Source organism: Phodopus roborovskii, unplaced genomic scaffold (genome assembly GCF_943737965.1).
Source record: "Phodopus roborovskii unplaced genomic scaffold, PHOROB, whole genome shotgun sequence".
NCBI classification, from domain to species: domain Eukaryota; kingdom Metazoa; phylum Chordata; class Mammalia; order Rodentia; family Cricetidae; genus Phodopus; species Phodopus roborovskii.
The window spans coordinates 188,752-207,569 of record NW_026126763.1 but is presented as its reverse complement, the minus strand read 5'-3'; the positions used below and the strand labels follow the sequence as shown (position 1 = coordinate 207,569).

The following is an 18,818-nucleotide window of genomic DNA, read 5'->3' as shown; positions in this document are numbered from 1 at the left end:
AGATAATACTCATGAAGTCATGGTCTTGACTGTTATGGGTTTTTTTTCTTAATATTACAGTAAAATGAACAAAACATTCATGACTAAAACAAAAACATTCCTATTGTTGAAGGAAGAAAATCAGTTGGAGTAGGACGTTTGTAGTATGAGGCCCTGTATGTAGAGAGCACAGTCAAGCAAAACTATCCTGTCTGGTATCAATTCTACACACAGGGAATGGGGAGTGAAAATGGGATTGGTGCTAAAGTCTTTAGCTGGGAAGCTAAGAGCTCATATCTTGAACCACAAGCATGAAGCAAAGAGAGAAAACTGGAAATAAGCAAAGCATTTTTACTCTCAAAAGCCCACCCCAATGATATACTTCCTCCAGCATGGCCACACCCCCCTAAACCTCCCTCAAACAGTGCTACCAACTAGGAAACAAATGTTCAAACATCTGAGCCTGTGGGGGACATTCTCATTCGAACTAGTAGGACCTACACAGTCAGCATCAGGACCTCCTTCCGAGCAGCAGATTCTTGGACCTGTTCTGTCCCTCATTTATGGGGAAGAGAGTGACCAAAATCTAGACTCATGAAAGTGTTAGGTATTTGTCTGGGGACAGCATTGTTTCCATAGTGCTTTCATGTAGTCATAGATAATCCGTGATCCTATATCAAAACTCAGTAAATAATCCCTCCTTTAAAGAATCATTTCTTCAAGGTATAGAATCTAAGACTATAGCAAACTTCTTTCTGGTATCCAACCTCATCAGCCCACTTTGCACTGCACCAGGTGGGCTCCTTGCAGGCAACTCTTGACTTTTTTACTTGGTGTGGTAGTTTGGATGAGAATGGCTACCATAGGCTCAGGTTTGAATGCTAGGGCCTAGGTGTGGGGACTGTTTGGGAAGGTGTGTCACTGTGTGTAACACAAAAAGTAAAAACCCAGAGACAGATACTGGGGTTCAAGCTTGAAGCCGAATATTAGAAAAGCAAAGCAACCAAGACACTAGCTCTTACCTCTACCTCAGGCTAAAAGGGCTGATTGTGTCTCACAAGCTCTCCACCAAACCTCAGACTGCTGCCTATCCTCAGCATGACTGGAGAATGAATCTCCACATGAGACCCTTTGCTTTTATACCTCGATAGTGCTGGGATTAAATGCATGTGATCCCAACTACTAAGATCATCTTTGTGTGAGCTGTTTCTCTCTAGGACTGGATTAGTTTTGTGTAGCTCAGTGTAGCCTTGAACTAACAGACATCTGTCTACCTCTGGCTGTCAAGTGGTAAGATTAAAGGTGTGAACCACCACCTGGCTTCTATAGCCAACTAGTGCTTTCTGTACACTCAGGCAAGCTTTAATAAATCATAAATAATATATCACAATTCCCCCTTTTGTCTAATATAAAAAGGCTACAACTAACATAAGAAAAACTAAATACAGTAAGTATAAACAATATATACAGTCAATAAGTTTATCAACAATATCAACAAAATAGAAATACTTTTCCCCAGTAACTTGTCCCAACCACCCACCACAATACCATATGCAGGCCAATGCAATCTCAGTTGGGGTCATGCAGATCAGGCAGTTACAAAAAGTAGGGACTGGCGACTTCTCTCCTGTCTCCGAATAAGGCAGTTATCCCTCTTGGGGATATGTTTGCAAAGTCCTTTTGTGCACCAGGGATACATCCTGGCTCCACTGTCTGAGGTCTCTTAGTCTGCTCAGACCTTCTGGCTGACACCCATGTTCCCAGGGGAGTCCCGGGGAGTCAGTCCCCTGTTGGCTTCCAAGCTATCAGTCTAGTGGCCATCAGCTCCCTCCTTGTTTAGGTAGCTGTCTCCACCTGTACTTCTAAAGCTTGGTCTGCTTGTCCTCCCATCTTGCTTCTGGGTTCTAGTTCGACTCCCAGTGTTTATGTATGGGTGTTTGCTCATCTTCCCTCATGGGCGTGAATTTGGGACTCCATGGAGGATTAGTTGAAGATCTCACTCTCCAGGAGGGCATTTATGATAGCCTTTCCATGGGAGCTGAGGTGTTGATTGAGGACAGTCACCTTTAGTTCCCTCGACCTTTCTTTGTGTTCCACTTTATCTTTAATCCCATGTAGGCTCCACTCTTTCTGTTCTCTCTCTAACTCTGTCTCTCTCTCTCTCTCTCATCTTTTCCTATTTTCCATTCATAACCAGGCTCAAACCTCCTGGTCGCACATAACTTCCTCTCATCCCTCTCATTTTCTCCTACTTCTCTCTCCATTAGCTGTCCTCCCCAACTAAACCTGAGATCTGAGGGGTTTGTCCATCCAGTTTATGAGGGACTTTATATGAATCTCTTAGAATACAACAAAAATCCCTGAGTTCCTCTGGTGATGTGAATTATAGGCTCGTGATCATTTGCTCTAGTTCCTAAATCCATATATATGGTGAGTACATACTGTGTTTCTCTTTTTATGACTGGGTTACCTCATTCAGGATGGTTTCTTCAAGTACCATCCAATGGCCTGCGAATTTCAAGATACAATTATTTTTTCTGCAGAAGTAGTATTCCATTGTGTAGATGTGTCACATCTTCATTAACCATTCTTCAATTGAGGGCATTGGGGTTTGCTTCCAGGTTCACCTTTCCTTACAAAATAATGCTGCTATAGACACTTAGTTGAACCAGGTGGCTTTGTTGCATTGATGTGAATCCTTCCCCAGGTATATGCCTAGAGGGGGATTGCAGTTCACACTGTGCAGTGACTGTTCGCATTTCCTGAGGAACCTTCTTTTTGATCTCCAGAAATGGATGTGAGTTTGCACTCCAACAATGAGTGGAAGGTGTTAACTTTCTCACACGTCCTCTCAAACATAAGTCATCACTGGTGTTTCTAATTTTAGCCATTTCTGTGAGATGAGATGGTATCTCAAGTTGTTTGCAGATTTGCATTTCCCTGGTAGCTAAGGATGTGGAGGCAATTTTCTTAGTGTCTTTCAGTACTTTTGGATTTCATCCATTAAAACTCTTTTGCCTACTTCAATTCTGTACCCCATTTTTAATAGGGTTATTTAATTTGTTTGTTTGACTAGTTTCTTGGGTTCCTTGCTTCGTGTTTTTTGGAGATCAGCCTTTTGTGGATGTGATTCAGTGAAAATCTTTTTCCAGTCAGTGTGGGCTGCTAATTGGTCTTGTCAACTGTAATCATCTGGCCTTAGGGAAACTTCTAAGTTTGAAGGTCCCATTTATTAATTGTTGCTCTCTCTGTGTCTATGCCAATGGAGTTATGTTCAAGAAGCAGTCTCATATATTAATTTGTTGGAGGCTGATCTAATTTCTCTTAAGAAGTTCAATGCCAGACAGATTGATGTTTGGTCTTTGATCCATTGGACTTGAGTTTAGTGCATGGCGATAGACATGGGTCTATCTATAGTCTTCTACACACCTCATCCAATTGTTACAGCACCATTTGTTGAAGATGCTGTCTTTGCCCCATTGTATAATTTTAGCTGTATTCTAGAAAATCAAGTGTTCATAGGTCGTAGATTTATATCAGGGTTTTCAAATCGTTCCATTGGTCTACTTCTCTATTTTTCTGCCAATACCAGTCTGTTTTAAGACTATAGCTCTGTAGTGAGCTTAAAGTCAGGAATGGTGATGCCTCCTGAAGTTCTTTATTGCATAGGGTTGTTTAGGCTATCCTGGGTTATTTTGTTTTTCCATAAAAAGTTGATTATTATCCTTTCAAGGTCGGTGAGAAGGGTGGTGGGATTTTTAATGAGGATTGCATTGAATCTCCTGGGGTGCTTTGGTCGGTACCATTTTTCCTATATTTGTCCTACCTAAGTAAGAGCATGGGACGTCTTTCCATTTTCTGTTGTCTTCTTTACTTTTTTTCTTTAGGTCTTTCTTATTATCTAGATCTTTTACTTGTTTGGTAAGCGTTACAACAAGATACTAATATTTACTTGGGCTATTAATAAGGGTGATGTTTCTCTGATTTACTTTCTCTGCCTCTTTATCGTCAGAAAAGAGAGGGCTATGATTTTTTTTAAGTTTATCACTGTATCCTACTAGTTTGTGAAGGTGTTTATCGCTCTAAGAGTTTCTGTTAGAGTTTATTAGGTCGCTTCTATAAATTATCACATCATCTGCAAATAGGATATGTTTGGCTTCTTCCTTTCCAATTTGGATACCCATGATATCCTTGGCATTGTCTTATAGCATTAGCTAGAACTTCTAGTAGGTATTGAAGAGATATGGAGAGAGGGCAGCCTTGTCTTGTTCCTGAGTTTAGAGGAATTAGCTTAGTTTCTCTCCATATTTAGATGTTGACAGTTGGTTTGCTGTATATTGCTCTTATTATGTTTAGGTATGTACCTGTTATTTCTGACCTCTCAATACCTTATCGAGAAGGTGTTGAATTTTATCAAGGCTTTTTCCATCTAGGGAGATAATCATAAGGTTTTTTTTTTTCAGTTTGTTTATATGGTGGATCACTTGAAAGATTTTCGTATGTTAAAACAAAAAATCCCTGCCCAATCCAGGTGTAGAGCCTACTTGATCATGGTGGAGATTCCTCAGATGTATTTTTGAAATGGGTTTACCATTATTTTATTGAGTATTTTTGCATTGATGTTCATCGGGATATTGGTCTGTAGTTTTCTTTCTTCAATTGTGTCTTTGTAGGTTTGGGTACCAAAGTTATTGTAGCCTCATAAAAGAGTTTAGCAATAAACCTTCTGTTTCTATCTTGTGGAAAAGTTTGAGAGTAGTGGTATTAGTTCTTTCTTGAATGTCTGGTAGAATTCTGCACTGAATCCATCTTCCCTGGACTTTTTAACGTTGGGAGGCAAACTTCAATGGCTACTTCTGTTTCATTAGGGTTATACGTCTATTTAAGTTGTTTGTCTGTTCTTGATTTAATTTTGGTAGGTGATAGTTATCCGAAACTTGTCCATTTCCTTTGAATTTTCAATTTTTGAGGAATAAGATTTTCGAAGTATGATATGACAATTGTCACGGATTTCCTCTGTGTCTGTTGTTATGGTACAGATTTCGTTTTTAGTTTTGTTAATTTGCATGTTCTGTCTCAGCTTTTAAGTTAATTTGGATAGGGTTTATCTATCTTGTTGATTTTCACAAAAACCAACTCTTTGTTGCAGTGATTTTTTGTATTGTTTTCCTGGTTTTCTATTTTGTTGAGTTTAGCCCTCAGATTGATTATTTCCTAGGGTCTCTCCTAGGGGTGAGTTAGCTTCTCTCTGTTCAAGGTTTTCAATTGGGCTGTTAATTCGTTTGTGTGACTATCCTCTGTTTTCTTCATATGGGGCACTAAGTGCAAGAACTTCCCTCTTAGACTGCTTTCAAAGTGTCCCATAGGTTCAGTATTTATTTATCCTCATTCTCGTTGAATATTTGAAAGTCTTAAATTTCTTTCTTTATTTCTTCTTTGACCCAGGGGTGGTGCAATCACATTGTTAAGTTTCCATGAGTTTGTAGGTTTTCACCTATTTTTGTTGTTGTTGATTCCAGTTTTTAAAAGCTGATGGATCCGATAAGATGGGGGGACTATTCCTATTCTCTTGTGGTCTATTGGGGTTTATTATGTCTCCTAGTATGTGAATATTTTAGAGAAGTTCCATGTGGAGCAGAGAAGAGGTATATTCTTTTTTGTCTTTGGATGGAATGTTCTACAGATATCTGTTGCTCCAGTTGAGACATAACTTCTGTTAAATTCTTTTGTTTCTTTGTTGAGTTTCTGATTTTGGTCCTGTCTAGTGTTGAGAGTGGTGTATGGTCTCCCACTAGTGTGTGAGGTTTTATATGAGCTTTGAGTTTTCAGTAGTGTTTCTTTTCAGACTGTGGGTGACTTGTATTAGGGGCCTAGATGTTCCAGAATTGAGACTTTGTGTTTGATGGATTTCTCCTGGATGAATATGAAATGACCTCTTCACCTCTTTTGACTAGTTTTGGTTTGAAGTCTAACTTGTTAGATATTAGGATAATCTACACCTAAACACTTCTTATTTCCATTTGATTGGAAAATCTTGTCCAACCCTTACCTGAGGTAATGTCTATCTTTAGAGCTAAGATGTGTTTCTTGTATGTGAGAAGGATGGATTCTGTCTTCGTGTCCATTCTGTTGAGTCTTTGTCTTTTTATGGGTGAATTAGGACCATTAATGTTGAGGCGAGTAAGGTCCATTGATTGTTGATGTACATTTGGTTTAGTTTGTTGTTGGCGGTGGTAGTTGTGAATATATTTGTTCTGCTTTGCCCTAGGTTTCTGGTGTAGTTGGATTCTCTGTTGCCTACATTTTGTAGGCGTAGTTACCTTCCTTGGGTTGAAATTTTCCTACCAATACTTTCACTAGGGCTGGTTTGTAGATACTTAGTGGGAAAGTGGTTTTGACATTGAATAATCTTGTTCTCTCCATCTATATTGATTGGGAGTTTTTGATGGATATGGTAGCCTAGGCTGGCATCAGTATTCTCATAATAACATTTAGAACATCTATCCAGGACCTTCTGGACGAGGTTTTCCATGGAGAGGAGTAGGTGTAATTTTGATGGGTCTGCCTTTACCCTGTTACCATAATCACTTTTTCTACGCTGCTCTTAATATTCTTTCTATAAATTCTGTATGCTACGTGTTTTAGATTATTATATGTCAAGGGGTCTTTTTCTTTTGGTCAGTCTATTTGGGGTTCAATATGCTTCTTGTACTTTCCTAGGCATGTCCTGCTTCAGAATTTGAAAGTTTTTCCTCGATGATTTTGTTGAATATGTTTTCGCCCTTTGGAGCTGAGCTTTCTCACCTTCCTCTATGCCTATTATTCTTAGGTTTGGCCTTTTCATGGTGTCCCACATTTTCCTGGATGTTGTGTATTAAGGTTGTTGGATTTTGGTTTTTCACGGTGGATGAGATCTATTTCTTCTAGTTTATCTTCTACTCCAAGATTCTCTCTTTCTTCCATCTCTTGAATTTTATTGGTAATGTATGTAATCCGTGCTTTCTGATTTTTTGTCCAGCTTTTCAATTTCCAACTTTCCTTTCATTTGTGTTGCCTTTATTTTCTCAATTTCGTTTTCAAGGTCTTGGACCGTTTCTTTCACCTAGTTAATTGTTTTTTCTTGGCTTTCTGTACTTTCCTTAAGGAATTTGTTCATTCTTCCTTTTTTTTTTGTTTGTTTTTGTCCCCACTTTCTTTAAGGGGTTTTCTCATATCTTCTTTGAGGGCCTCTCTCATTTTTATGATGGTGATTTTTAAGTCGTACCCCTTCTGCTCCTCTACTTTGTTGTTGTGTTCCATTCTAGTTGGTGTAGATTCCCTAGATTCAGGTGGGGTGTCATGTTTGTCTTTCTGTTGTTAGGTGTTCTCTTCTATTGCCTTCTTCCTAGTTTCTTCAAGTAGGTGTTGGTGGTGTCTCTTCCCTCTCTCTATGGTCCTTTCCCAATAGGCTTATGTGGATCAAAAATTCAATGTCTATGGTTCAGTGTGGTCCAATTTCTCTAGGAGGTTTCTCGCGGACAGGGATCCAGGGATGGGGTCAAGGATGAGGATCCAGAAGAAGATGCCAGCGGGTGCTTACAATGGTCCTCCCTGGCCAATAGCTCTGGCCCAATAGTTCTGGCCAATGACTGGCAGAAGAGGATGAGGGCTGGGCCCCAACAGGGAGGGTTTTCCAGGGCAGTGGGATCTGACTGGGAACTAGCAGCTCTCCAGCTAGGACCTCGTTCTGTAGCAGGGCTGGATTGGGGGTCAAGGGTCTTGCCAGCAGCAGTCCGAGTGGACCCGCAGAGGTAGCCAGATCTCTGGGGGCCCCTAAGACTCAGCAGGGGACTGGAGGCAGGGTCAGAGACCAGCAGCGGTGTCCCCGTAGTCAGTCTCCTTTGTTCGGAGTTGCTCTGAGGTCTCCGAAGTAAGGTGGACTGTTGGCTCCACCCTCTGTCATGCTCTCTAGAGAGCAGGACCGTAGGTGGGGTAGAGCACAGGGTAGGGGGTAGTTCTGGCCACATGGGGATGGGTGGGGGTTGTGGCAGGCTCCAAGGGCGCTCTAGATGGGGACTGGCGAGGGGCACCAGGATCAGAGGCCAATCCAGGGAGTTCAGGCGGGGGAGGGAGGAAAGGGTTGAAGGGTGAAGGCAGCCCCAATTGGGTTCAGTCTGACCTCTGGCCAATAGCAGAGAAGAGGCGAGGGCTGAGCTGGAACATGAGAAGGTTTTGCAGGGTAGTGGTATCTCGCTGGAAACTGGTACTCTCCAGCTGAGCCTCTCTTTTTTGGGGGGGCCCGACATGGGGGTGAGAGGTCTCTCCCCCACAAGCACTCAGTGGCCCCCCGCCATTCCTTAGCAGTGACTTTTTTTAGTCTGGTCAAGCAAGAAAGTATACTCTACTGTCTAGTTTTCAGCTTCTATAGAGACCTGAGACAAAAATATTATTAACTAAGCAGGAAGTGCAAACAAATAACTTCCAAATAATTTCAGAATGACAAAAACATCTGGCTGCCTAGACAGTTCACTCCAGGTTCTTTTGCTACAGGGCATCCATCTTAACGCTGACGGTCAACCATACTCCACACAGATATTTCTGTGAGAGCAGGATATTTTGAGAGGACTGTCCCACCTTGTGCTTGCAGGTTTACCCGTCACTCTTTTGTTGTCCTGTTTGACCAAGGATAGCGCACTTTCACCAATAGAGGCAGGGGCACTGTCTTATCTAAATGTCTTATTATTTTATCACAAAGAGTAAACTTCCCATAGACTTTTTTCAGTGCCAATGATCTTCCCTGACGTAAATAATGGTGCTGCCAGGAGTAGTTATGCCTCACTCTCAAAAAAAAAAAAAAAAAAAAGAAAAGAAGAAAATCTATATGATTCAAGACAAGCCTTAAATCCCCATATTCAGTGGATGAGCTGATAATCTATCTAAAATGTATCTCTGTTTTGTCCTTGATAAAATGCATAATATGAGTACTCTAAGTTTCGATTGTAATAAGTGACTAATTACTAACCTACATTTTCTTGTTGATCCCATATATTTGGTAATAATAACTTTCAAGGGCTTAGAAATTTTCATTACCTATATGAACAAATTAGATACATCTGTACAAAGTATGTTTTAACCTAGTCCAAATTTTTATCAGTATACAGAATTGTAAGCAATATACAAAATCCAATCAATGTAAAAATATTTAAAACTACTAGTTTCTTTTTAAAAATAGTTAAATAATCTACACAACTTTTTCATCTTTCTATATCTATATCCTCCCTTTTTTCACTTTCAGAATACAGTCAATATCCTTTTTTGTTCTATCATATCAGTATTTTTTTTCAAGAAAAAACCCTTGAGATCCAATCCCATTAATTCAACATTTTGTAGCCAATCCCCCTAAACAATGACAAACCTCCCTAACCCAATGAGTGACCAAGAAACCACCCACCCTACCTCATAAGATGTGGGTATTATGTTCTTAAAGATCTTTCTGCTCTCTGGGTGTGACAGCATCTTTAGAGGATCCTGAAAATAAAAAAAAAAAATTGGTTAACTGTTGAGCTGTTTCATTTTTGTTCAGTCTAAGCATAATGGGAAAGTGCGGGGCTTGACTCAAGTCCTGGCTAGAGGAGTCTGTCTGTGAGGCTGGATCATCTCAGCAGGACACCTCAAAATTATTCTGAGCAGTTTGTAGTCCAAAGCTGATCTTTCATTGATGTTGTTCAGTTTAATGATCCGAGATACTTCCAGCCATGTAAAAAGAGAACCAGTAACTGCCATTACCTTGGCTGTTATTCTAGGTCTTGGAGCTGTTGGGGCAGGGACAGGAATAGCCTCTCTGGTATAGATTAACTCCCATTTCAATTGACTCACAGTGGCAGTAGACAAAGATATTAAAGAATTACAATATGGACTAAAAAATCTAAAGGATTCACATACTTCTTTAGCAGAAGTTGTGTTACAGAATAGAAGAGGGCTTGATCTATTATTCTTGCAACAGGGTGGCTTTTGTGCAGCCTTAAAAGAGAAATGTTGCTTTTATGCTAAGACTGGCTTAGTGGAAGACAGCTTGGATAGAGTACAGAAAAGTCTTGAGGAATGTAAACGACAGCAGGAACAAGCAGAGTCCTGGTATAAAATTTGGTTTTCCACCTCCCCTTGGATTTCTACCTTGCTTCCTTCTTTCCTGGGACCATTTGTGGTATTGTTGCTGCTGCTGACTTTTGGGCCTTGGGCATTCCAGAGAATACTCAATTAGTCAAAACTCAAATTGATTCCATACTCAAAAAAACTTATGTCTGTACACTACCATCAGCATTTGGAAAAGGAACAGGACTCCTCTGAGGAACCTGTTGAGGATGGTGACAATGCCAATTCTGATCCCCCTAGACAAGGACTTGATTTCACAGGACTCGAACAACAGAGGACCTGGTTCTCTCAAATATGGAGACATCAATGATGGGAGTATAGCGGTGCCGCAAAGCAGATGTAGACCCTCCTCTTCGGCTGTAGGTACCATAACGACGGGAGTAGCTTAGGACCTTCTCTCAGGAGGCCACTCATCTTGCCTGAGTTTCTCACCTGATTTTTGATTATGTCCTTGAGTGCTGAGGGTGAATGCACCCTACCGGTTAGTCACATAGTGACAAGCCCATCCCCAGGGTCCCGATTGTGGGAGCTCACCTCATAGCCTAAGACAGACCCTCCATAAAAAATAATTAAATAGGGGGGATATGTTGGGAGCGGCCTTGAGTCACATCCTCTTGCAGAATTACTTATACCTTAAAACTCTAATTGAGCCTTATCTTGGTAAAACAGAAAACTGCTGAAAAAGCAGTCTGTTCCATTCAACACAGGAACTGAGATGAACCAAGACGCCAGGAACTGAGATAAGCAGACATTTAGGGTCTGATATTTTTGGCCTGGGAAAATACCAGAGCCCCAGAGTCAGCACAGCTACCCCCTCCCCATTTCCTCCCTGCTTTGCTTTAAAAACCCCCTCTTTGTGCCTAATAAAGTTAGACCTTGACAAGCATTGCTTGGTTTCATTCCTTCTTTCTCTCCCATTATTTTCAGGTTGTAGCCCACCTTGACCCACAAATAACTATTCCCCGCTGGTCGGGGCACATTGGAGGGTGGCTTGTAGATTTAGAAGTTTAGTCTACTATCATTGTAGTGGAGAGCATGTTAACTAGCATACATGGTGTTGAACAATGGCTGTGAGCTACATTTTGATCTGCAGGCTGAGAAAGCAACTTCTGAAAGCTCTAAGCCAGTGATAAACTCCCTCCGACAAGTCCACACCTCCCTAATCCCTCTAATCTTCACCAAAGGGTCCCACTCCCTGATGACTATTCATTCATATATATGGACCTATGGGGGCCATTCTTATTTAAACCAGCACATTCCACTCCCTGGATCCTATAAGATTATATTCGTTTGCAGGTAAGAGGTGGCCACTTTCATAAAACAGTATAAATAGAAAATGAATAATGTGGCAGTGGCATGGCATCTGCCTTGAAATAAACATGGGAGTGTATCATGTTAAAACATCAAATAACTGTTATTTTGGTTTGAATATTCCATTGTCTAAACATTTAAGAATGTTGAGTATTATCATTTTTTTTTTCAGTTTTCTTAAACATTTACCTTGACATGTTTTCATAAATTTATCTTTCTCCACCTTGCTGGTCATGTGCACTTTTGAATACACATATTCATTCTCTCTCTCTGTCTCTCTCTCTCTCCTGCCCCCATACCCTGTTCTTCTTGCTCACCATTTTCATACACAGACACTCTGATTTTCTAGTAGAATGAAAGCACTTTTGATCACACATAGAAACTGGTCCTGTGTACTACAGGGAGGTCACTGGGCTCTATGTTACTTCTGACCCAGTGACCTGGAGCTTTCCTGAGATGCCCAACTTTGTTCCCAAGTAGAACCTCCTCATCAGGAGAGGCAGCTGAGCCAGGGCACAAATTTTCAAAGCCTCCCCCAGTCTGTAAGGTGGACCTGAGCTAGGAAAAGAGCTAAGCCTCAGGTGTTAGTTGAGGAAGTCATTGAGCAGTGAGCAGTGAGCCCTGAGCCAGTAGGCTATGGGAACTAAACTACAGCCTGCATTGGGAAATGAAAAGAAAACAGGACATAGCTGAAGAGCCTTGGAACCCTGTCAAGTACTTGCCAGCATGAGGGCAGGTGGAACAAGCAGAATGGAAAGAACAGTAGGCCAGGCCTTTGCTGCTAGATGCTACAGGTCGATGTGTAGACTAAAGACGTGTAAATGCAGAAAGCAGAAACAGCAACAGGGGCAACACTTGAGGCCATGGAGTAACTCTGTATGTGGCCCTGCAGAAATAACATCACATATCAGCAACCTCTTGGCATAATAGGAAGCAGCAGTGGAGTTTGTGTTCCATTTGATAGAAGTGGAGGAAAAGTTCTCAACTTCCAGAGTGCCCTCTCTGACATCAGATAATTTGGCTTCTAGGTAACCTATGTTAGTGAACGAACTACTGCTGCCCTATAACAGGCAATCTCAGGTCACAGAATAGGACAGTGGACCAAAGGGACTCAGTGTCTGCACTGTAGACTTTCACGTAGAGTTTCTGCTTTGGTCAGAAGATGATTAAGTATTTCATAGAGATGAACTTCAGTTTTGAAATCTGGTGTGAATTGTGTTACAGTTCTGTGTTTCAGTCACACAAGAAAACTAGCTGTGGAGTACAATAGGGTTATGTGGTGTTTTGTTGACTAGTTTCTTGAGTTCTTTGTATATTTTTGTATATTTTGAACATCAGCCCTCTCTCAGATGTAGAATTGGTGAAAATATTTTCTCAGTCTGCCGGCTGCTGTTTGGTCTTGTCAAATGAGTCCTTTGTCTTCTAGAAACTTCTGTTTGAGGAGGGCCACTGTATTAATTGTTGATCTCAGTGTCTATGCTACTGGAGTTATGTTCAGGAAGTGGCCTCCCATATCAGTTTGTTCAAGGATACTGCCCATTTTCTCTTCTAAGCTGTTCAGTGTGGCTGGATTTCCATTGAGGTCTTTGATCCATTTGGACTTGATTTCTGTGCATGTTGACAGACATGGGTCTATCTACAGTCTTCTACACCCCATCATCCAGTTGTGGCAGCACCATTTGTTGAAGATGCTTTCCTACTCTCATTGTATACTTTTAGTGGTTTTGTCAAAAATCAGGAGTTAGTAAGTATGGGTTAATATCAGGATTTTGGATTTGATTCCATTGGTCTGCTTGTCCATTTTTGTGCCAATACCTGGATGTTTTCAGAATTATATATAGCTCTGTACTAGAGCTTAAAGTCGCGGATAGTGACACCTCCTGAGATTTTTTTTTATTGTACAGGGTCATTTTGGCTATGCTGAGTCTTTTGTTTTCCATATAAAGTTGATTATTATCCTTTCAAGGTCAGTGAAGACTTGAGCTGGGATTTTAATGGGGATTGCATTGAATCTATAGATTGCTTTTGGCAAAATTGCCACTATATTTATGTTACCTATCTAAGAGAATGGGGTATATTTCCATTTTCTGGTATCTGCTTTAATTTCTTTAAAGACACAAAGTTCTTATCATATAGGTCTTTCACTTCTTTGGTAAGCATTACCTCAAGTTACTTTATGTTCTTTGTGGTTAATGTAAAGTATGATATTTTTCTGATGTCTTTCTCAGCCCATTTGTCATCTGAAAAAAGTAGGGCTATTGATTTTTTTTTTAGTTTATCTTGTATCCTGCTAGTATGCTGAAGGTGTTTATTAGCTGTAGGAGTTACCTGGTAGAGGTTTTTGGGTCGGTTATGTGAACTATCATATCATTTGCAAACAGAGAAAGTGTGAGTACTTCCTTTCCAATTTGCACTGCCTTGGTCTCCTTTTGTTGTCTTATAGCATTAGGTAGAACTTCAAGTACAATATTGAAGAGATAGAGAGAGAGAGTGTGCAGCCTTGTCTTGTTCCTCATTTTAGTGGAATCGCCTTAAGTTTCTCTCCGTTCAGTTTGACGTTGGCAGTTGGTTTGCTGTTTATTGTTCTTATTATGTTTAGGTATGGTCCTGTTATCCCTGATCTCTCCAAGACTTTTATCATGAAAGTGTGTTGAAATTTGTCAAAGGCTTTTTCAGCATCTAGGGATATGACCCTGTGGTTTTTCTTTTTCAGTTTTGTTATATGGTGGATCACATTGATAGATTTTTGTATGATAAACCATCCTGCATTCCAGGGATGAAGCCTACTTGGTTGTAGTGGATGATTTCTCTGATGTATTCTAGGATTCACTTAGCCAGTATTTTATTGGGTATTTTTGCATCGATGTTCATCAAAGATATTGGTCTGTGGTTTTCTCTGTTAGTTTTGTCTTTGTGAAGTTTGGGTATCAAGGTGATTGTGGCCTCATAAAAAGGTATTGAACCTTCACTTTCTTTTGTGTGGCACAAATTGAGTAGTATTGGTATTAGCTCTGCCTTGAATTTCTAGTTGTATTCATCACAGAAGCCGACTGGCCCTGACCTTTGTTTGGTTGGAAGGCTTTAGAAGACTGCTTCTATTTCATTAGAGGTTATAGATCTATTTAAGTTGTTTGTCTGTTCTTGATTTAATTTTGGTAAGTAACAGTTATCCAGAAAATTTTCCATTTCCTTTGAATTCAAATTTTGTGGAGTACAGGTTTTCAAAGTATCACCTGAGAATTGTCAGGATGTCCTCTGTGTCCTTTGTTATGTGTCCTTTTTTGTTTCTGATTTTGTTAATTTGCATGTTATCTCTCTCCTTTTTCAATAGTTTGAATACGGTTTTGTCTATCTTGTTGATTTCCTAGAAAAACCTACTCTTTGTTGCATTGATTTGTTTGTATTGTTTCCCTGCTTTCTACTTTATTGATTTCAGCCCTCAAATTGATTATTTCCTGGCTTCTACTCCTTCAGGGTGAGTTTGCATCTTTTTGTTTTAAGGCTTTTATTTGTGCTGTTAATTCTTTAATGTGATTTTCCTCCATTTTCTTCATAGGGGCACTTAGTGCAATGAAATCCCCTAAGTACTAGTATGTTGTGTCCTCATTCTATGTGAATTTCAGGTATGGTACAATTGCGCAGTGTTCAGTTTCAATGAGTTTGTCGGGTTTCTGAGATTTGTGTTGTTGTTGAATTCCAATTTTAAAGCATGGTGGTCTGATAAGATATAGGGAACTATTCCCATTTTTTTTTAATCTGTTGAAATTTGTTATGTCACCTAGTATGTGGTTGATTTTAGAGAAGTTTACATGTGGAGCAGAGAAATCAGAGAAGAGGGTAAATTCTTTTGTGTTTGGATGGAATGTTCTATAGATGTCTGTTAATCCCAATTGAGACATAACTTCTAGTAGATTTTTTGTTTCTTTGTTCAGTTTCTGACTGGTGTTGCTGTCTAGCGGTGAGAGTAGTGTATCAATGTCTCCCACTATAATTGTTTCATGTTTTATATGAGGTTTGAGTTATAATAGCGTTTCTTTTACAAATGTGGGTGCCTTTGTATTTGGGACATAGATGTTCAGAATGGACACTTTTTGCTGATGGATTTCTCCTATGATGAATATGAAATGACCGTCTTATTCTCTTTTGATTAATTTTGGTTTGAACTCTAACGTGTTAGATATTAGGATAGATACATGCTTCTTGGGTCCATTTGATTGGAAGATCTTTTCCCAGCCCTTTACCCTATAGTAATGTCTATCTTTGAATCTTAGTTGTTTTTATTGTATGTTTGTGTATTTATGTGTATTTGTTTTTTTTTTTTTTCATCTCACATGGGTGTCTTTTAATGAAAAATAAAAATTTAGAGAAAATACCTGGCTAGGCTGGGATGAGGCAAATGGGAACGCTTCAGAACCCAAAATGGGAGAGAGAACAGGGTTCCTCTCTCAGAGGGCAGGGTGAGTGAGGGAGGAATGGAGCAAGCAGGAAATTACTCGTGAGTTACATCCCAGTCCCACCCTCAGGAAAAAGAGAAAGAAGTTCCCATCACCCCACACACCACCCACATCACTCCACAACCCAGCAGCGCCTCAGTGTACCCCTCTCTGTTGCCCACCATGTCTGGGTCAAAGAGGAGGCTGTGAGGAGGGTGAGGGAGTGGTGAGGAGAGCCACACTTCAGTCTGGTTTCCACTCTCTGGCTCTTACAGCAAGTCTGCAGTCATCTGATGCCTGACACAGAAGTGGAGTATGAGGTGGCCACGACAGGGGTGCAGTTGTTGGCAGAGTAGCCTTGCCTCAGCGCCTCAAAGTAGGATGCCTGCCTGCACGGGCTTGTGACATTGTAGCACTTTGATGGCATCTTCTATTTTAAACCACTCTCTCTTCCAATGTTCATGGAGTCTTCCCAGTCTTCCAGCACTTCTGTGACAATAAGCACGTACACATACGTCCTGTTCTCCTGGTTCTCAAAAATTCCAACCAACCTTCCTAAGGTCCCTTTTACTCCAGCCTCCTCACAGACTTCACGGATCGCGGCCACACTCGGCTCCTCCTCAGGCTCCATGCACAGACACTAAGATGGACAATAAATAAATGGGACCTCCTGAAACTGAGAAGCTTGCTTAAGGAAAAGGACACAGTTGACAACACAAAATGACATCCCACAGACTGGGAAAAGATATTCACAAATCCTACATCTGACAAAGGGCTGATCTTCAAAATATGGAAGGAAAACAAGACACTAGCCACCAAAACACCAAATAACCCTATTAACAAGTGGAATACAGTAATGAATAGAGAATTCTCAAAAAAAGGAATCCAAAATTGCGGAAAGACACTTAAGAAACTGTTCAACATCCACACCATCAGGTAAATGGAAATCAAAACAACTCTGAGATACCATCTTACTCCTGCCAGAATGGCTAAATTTAGAAATATCAATTACAGCTTATCCTGGAGAGGAAGTGGAGAAAGGTGAACACCCGTCCACTGCTGGTGGGAGTGCAAACTTGTACAGCCATTTTGGAGATCAGTATGGCTGGTCCTCAGGAAAATGGGAATCAGTCTACCCTCAGGACCTGGCAATTCCACTCTTAGACATATACCCCAAAAGATCCACATCCATGCAACAAAGACATATGTTCAACTATGTTCATAGCAGCATTGTTTGTAATAACAAGTACCTGGAAGCAACTAAGATAAAGAAGGTTGGGTACATTTACACAATGGAATACTACTCAGTAGACAAACACAATGAAATTTTGAAATAATCAGGCAAAGGAATAGAACTTTAAGAAACCATCTTGAGTGAGATAACCCTGTCACAAAAAGAGTAACATTGTATGTATTCACTCATACATGGATTTTAAACATAGAGCAAAGTATCACCAGCCTATAATTCACACCGCCAGAGAAACAAGGATACAAGGAGGGTTCTAAGTATTTTATACAAGGTGCCTCACAGAAGGGTAAAGGAACAAGTTTTTCTGAGAATATTGCAAGTGGGGGGGCAGTGAGTGGAGAGGGCATTAGGATAAAGAGAAGTGGAGAAGAGGAGAACCTGTGGGACCAGGAATGTTGAGTCAGGGGGTCGTAAACAGAGAGCAAAAAGGATATACCATAATAGAAGTAGTGCTTATAGATTTGAAGAGAAAAGTGACTCTAGAGAAATGTCCAGAGACCTACAAGGATGACCCGAACTAACAATTTGAGCAACGGTGAAGGGGCTACCTTAAATGCCCTTCCCTGATAATGACATTAATAACTAACTAATATGCCATCATAGAACCCTCATATAGTAGCCAATGGAAACAGAAGCAGACATCCAGAGCTAAACACTGAGCTGATATCCTGGAATCCAATTTCAGAGAGTGAGGGGTCAAGAGTGAGGGGTCAATACCAGGGTACAGAAACCCATAGAGACAGCTGACCTGAAGAAGGGACAGCTCATAGACTCCCAGACTGATAGGTGGGAAACAAGCATCAGATCAACTCAGAACTCCTGAATATGCATCTCAGTTAGAAGGCCTAGGCAGTCTAAGCGACCTCTGACAATTAAACCTGGATGTATCTCTGGTGTGCAAAAGGACTTTCGGAGCACATTCTGCATGGGGGAATACTCCCTTAGCCTAAAGGCCAGAGGTAGGTCATAGATTCTACTCCACATGACTTAGAGATTTTGATGATCCCTCCTGGAATGCATCACACTCCCTGTGGAGTGGAAGGGGAATGGGACAGGAGCAGGCGTCGGGGGACATGGGAGGAACAGTGAACTGGGATAGATATGTAAAATAAGAATATATGTATAATTATATGTAGACTATAGATAGTCACCTATGATAATAAAAACTTATAATCATGTTAGGTTTTCTAGATATGTAGAGATATATTTCAAGTGCCAAATATACTTTAAACCTTTCAAAGACCTACAGAATATGACATTTAAAATAATTTATTAGAGTTTTTTATTGCACAACTTCTCCAGGAAACACCAATTTTGCCAGAGAGTTAGATATGCATTGAGGAAACTCATTATAGAGTTTTCCTTCAACATGGCAGATAACAGTCATTTGGCAAGAAATTACTCTTTCCTGGACTGTTTGACTGAATGCTGTATAACCTGCACATGCAAAACCCACAGGAAAGTGGCTGCTGAATTTGGCAAAACATAATGGGACAGTCCTTCAGGATTCTTCATGTAAGAGTCTGCTAGACATTCTGCAGAACTCAAGTAAAGTGACTGACAAACTGCCAATACAGTGGACAGTTTAAAATTTCCTGCTTCACTGAGAAGTGTGCCAACACACAATGGCCTGTGGGCTGAACATAGATGCCCCAACATTATAAAAGAACTTTGGTGACTGTCCAGGCATCTAGCTGTCCCTCTCAATTATGGAC

At 40.5% G+C, this 18,818-nt stretch overlaps 1 pseudogene; it reads right to left on the bottom strand.

Moving 5' to 3' along the window:
- Positions 1-15,892: 15,892 nt before the first annotated feature.
- On the bottom strand, positions 15,893-16,485 carry LOC127214573 (diphosphoinositol polyphosphate phosphohydrolase 1-like; annotated as a pseudogene).
- Between the last annotated feature and the right edge of the window lie 2,333 nt (positions 16,486-18,818).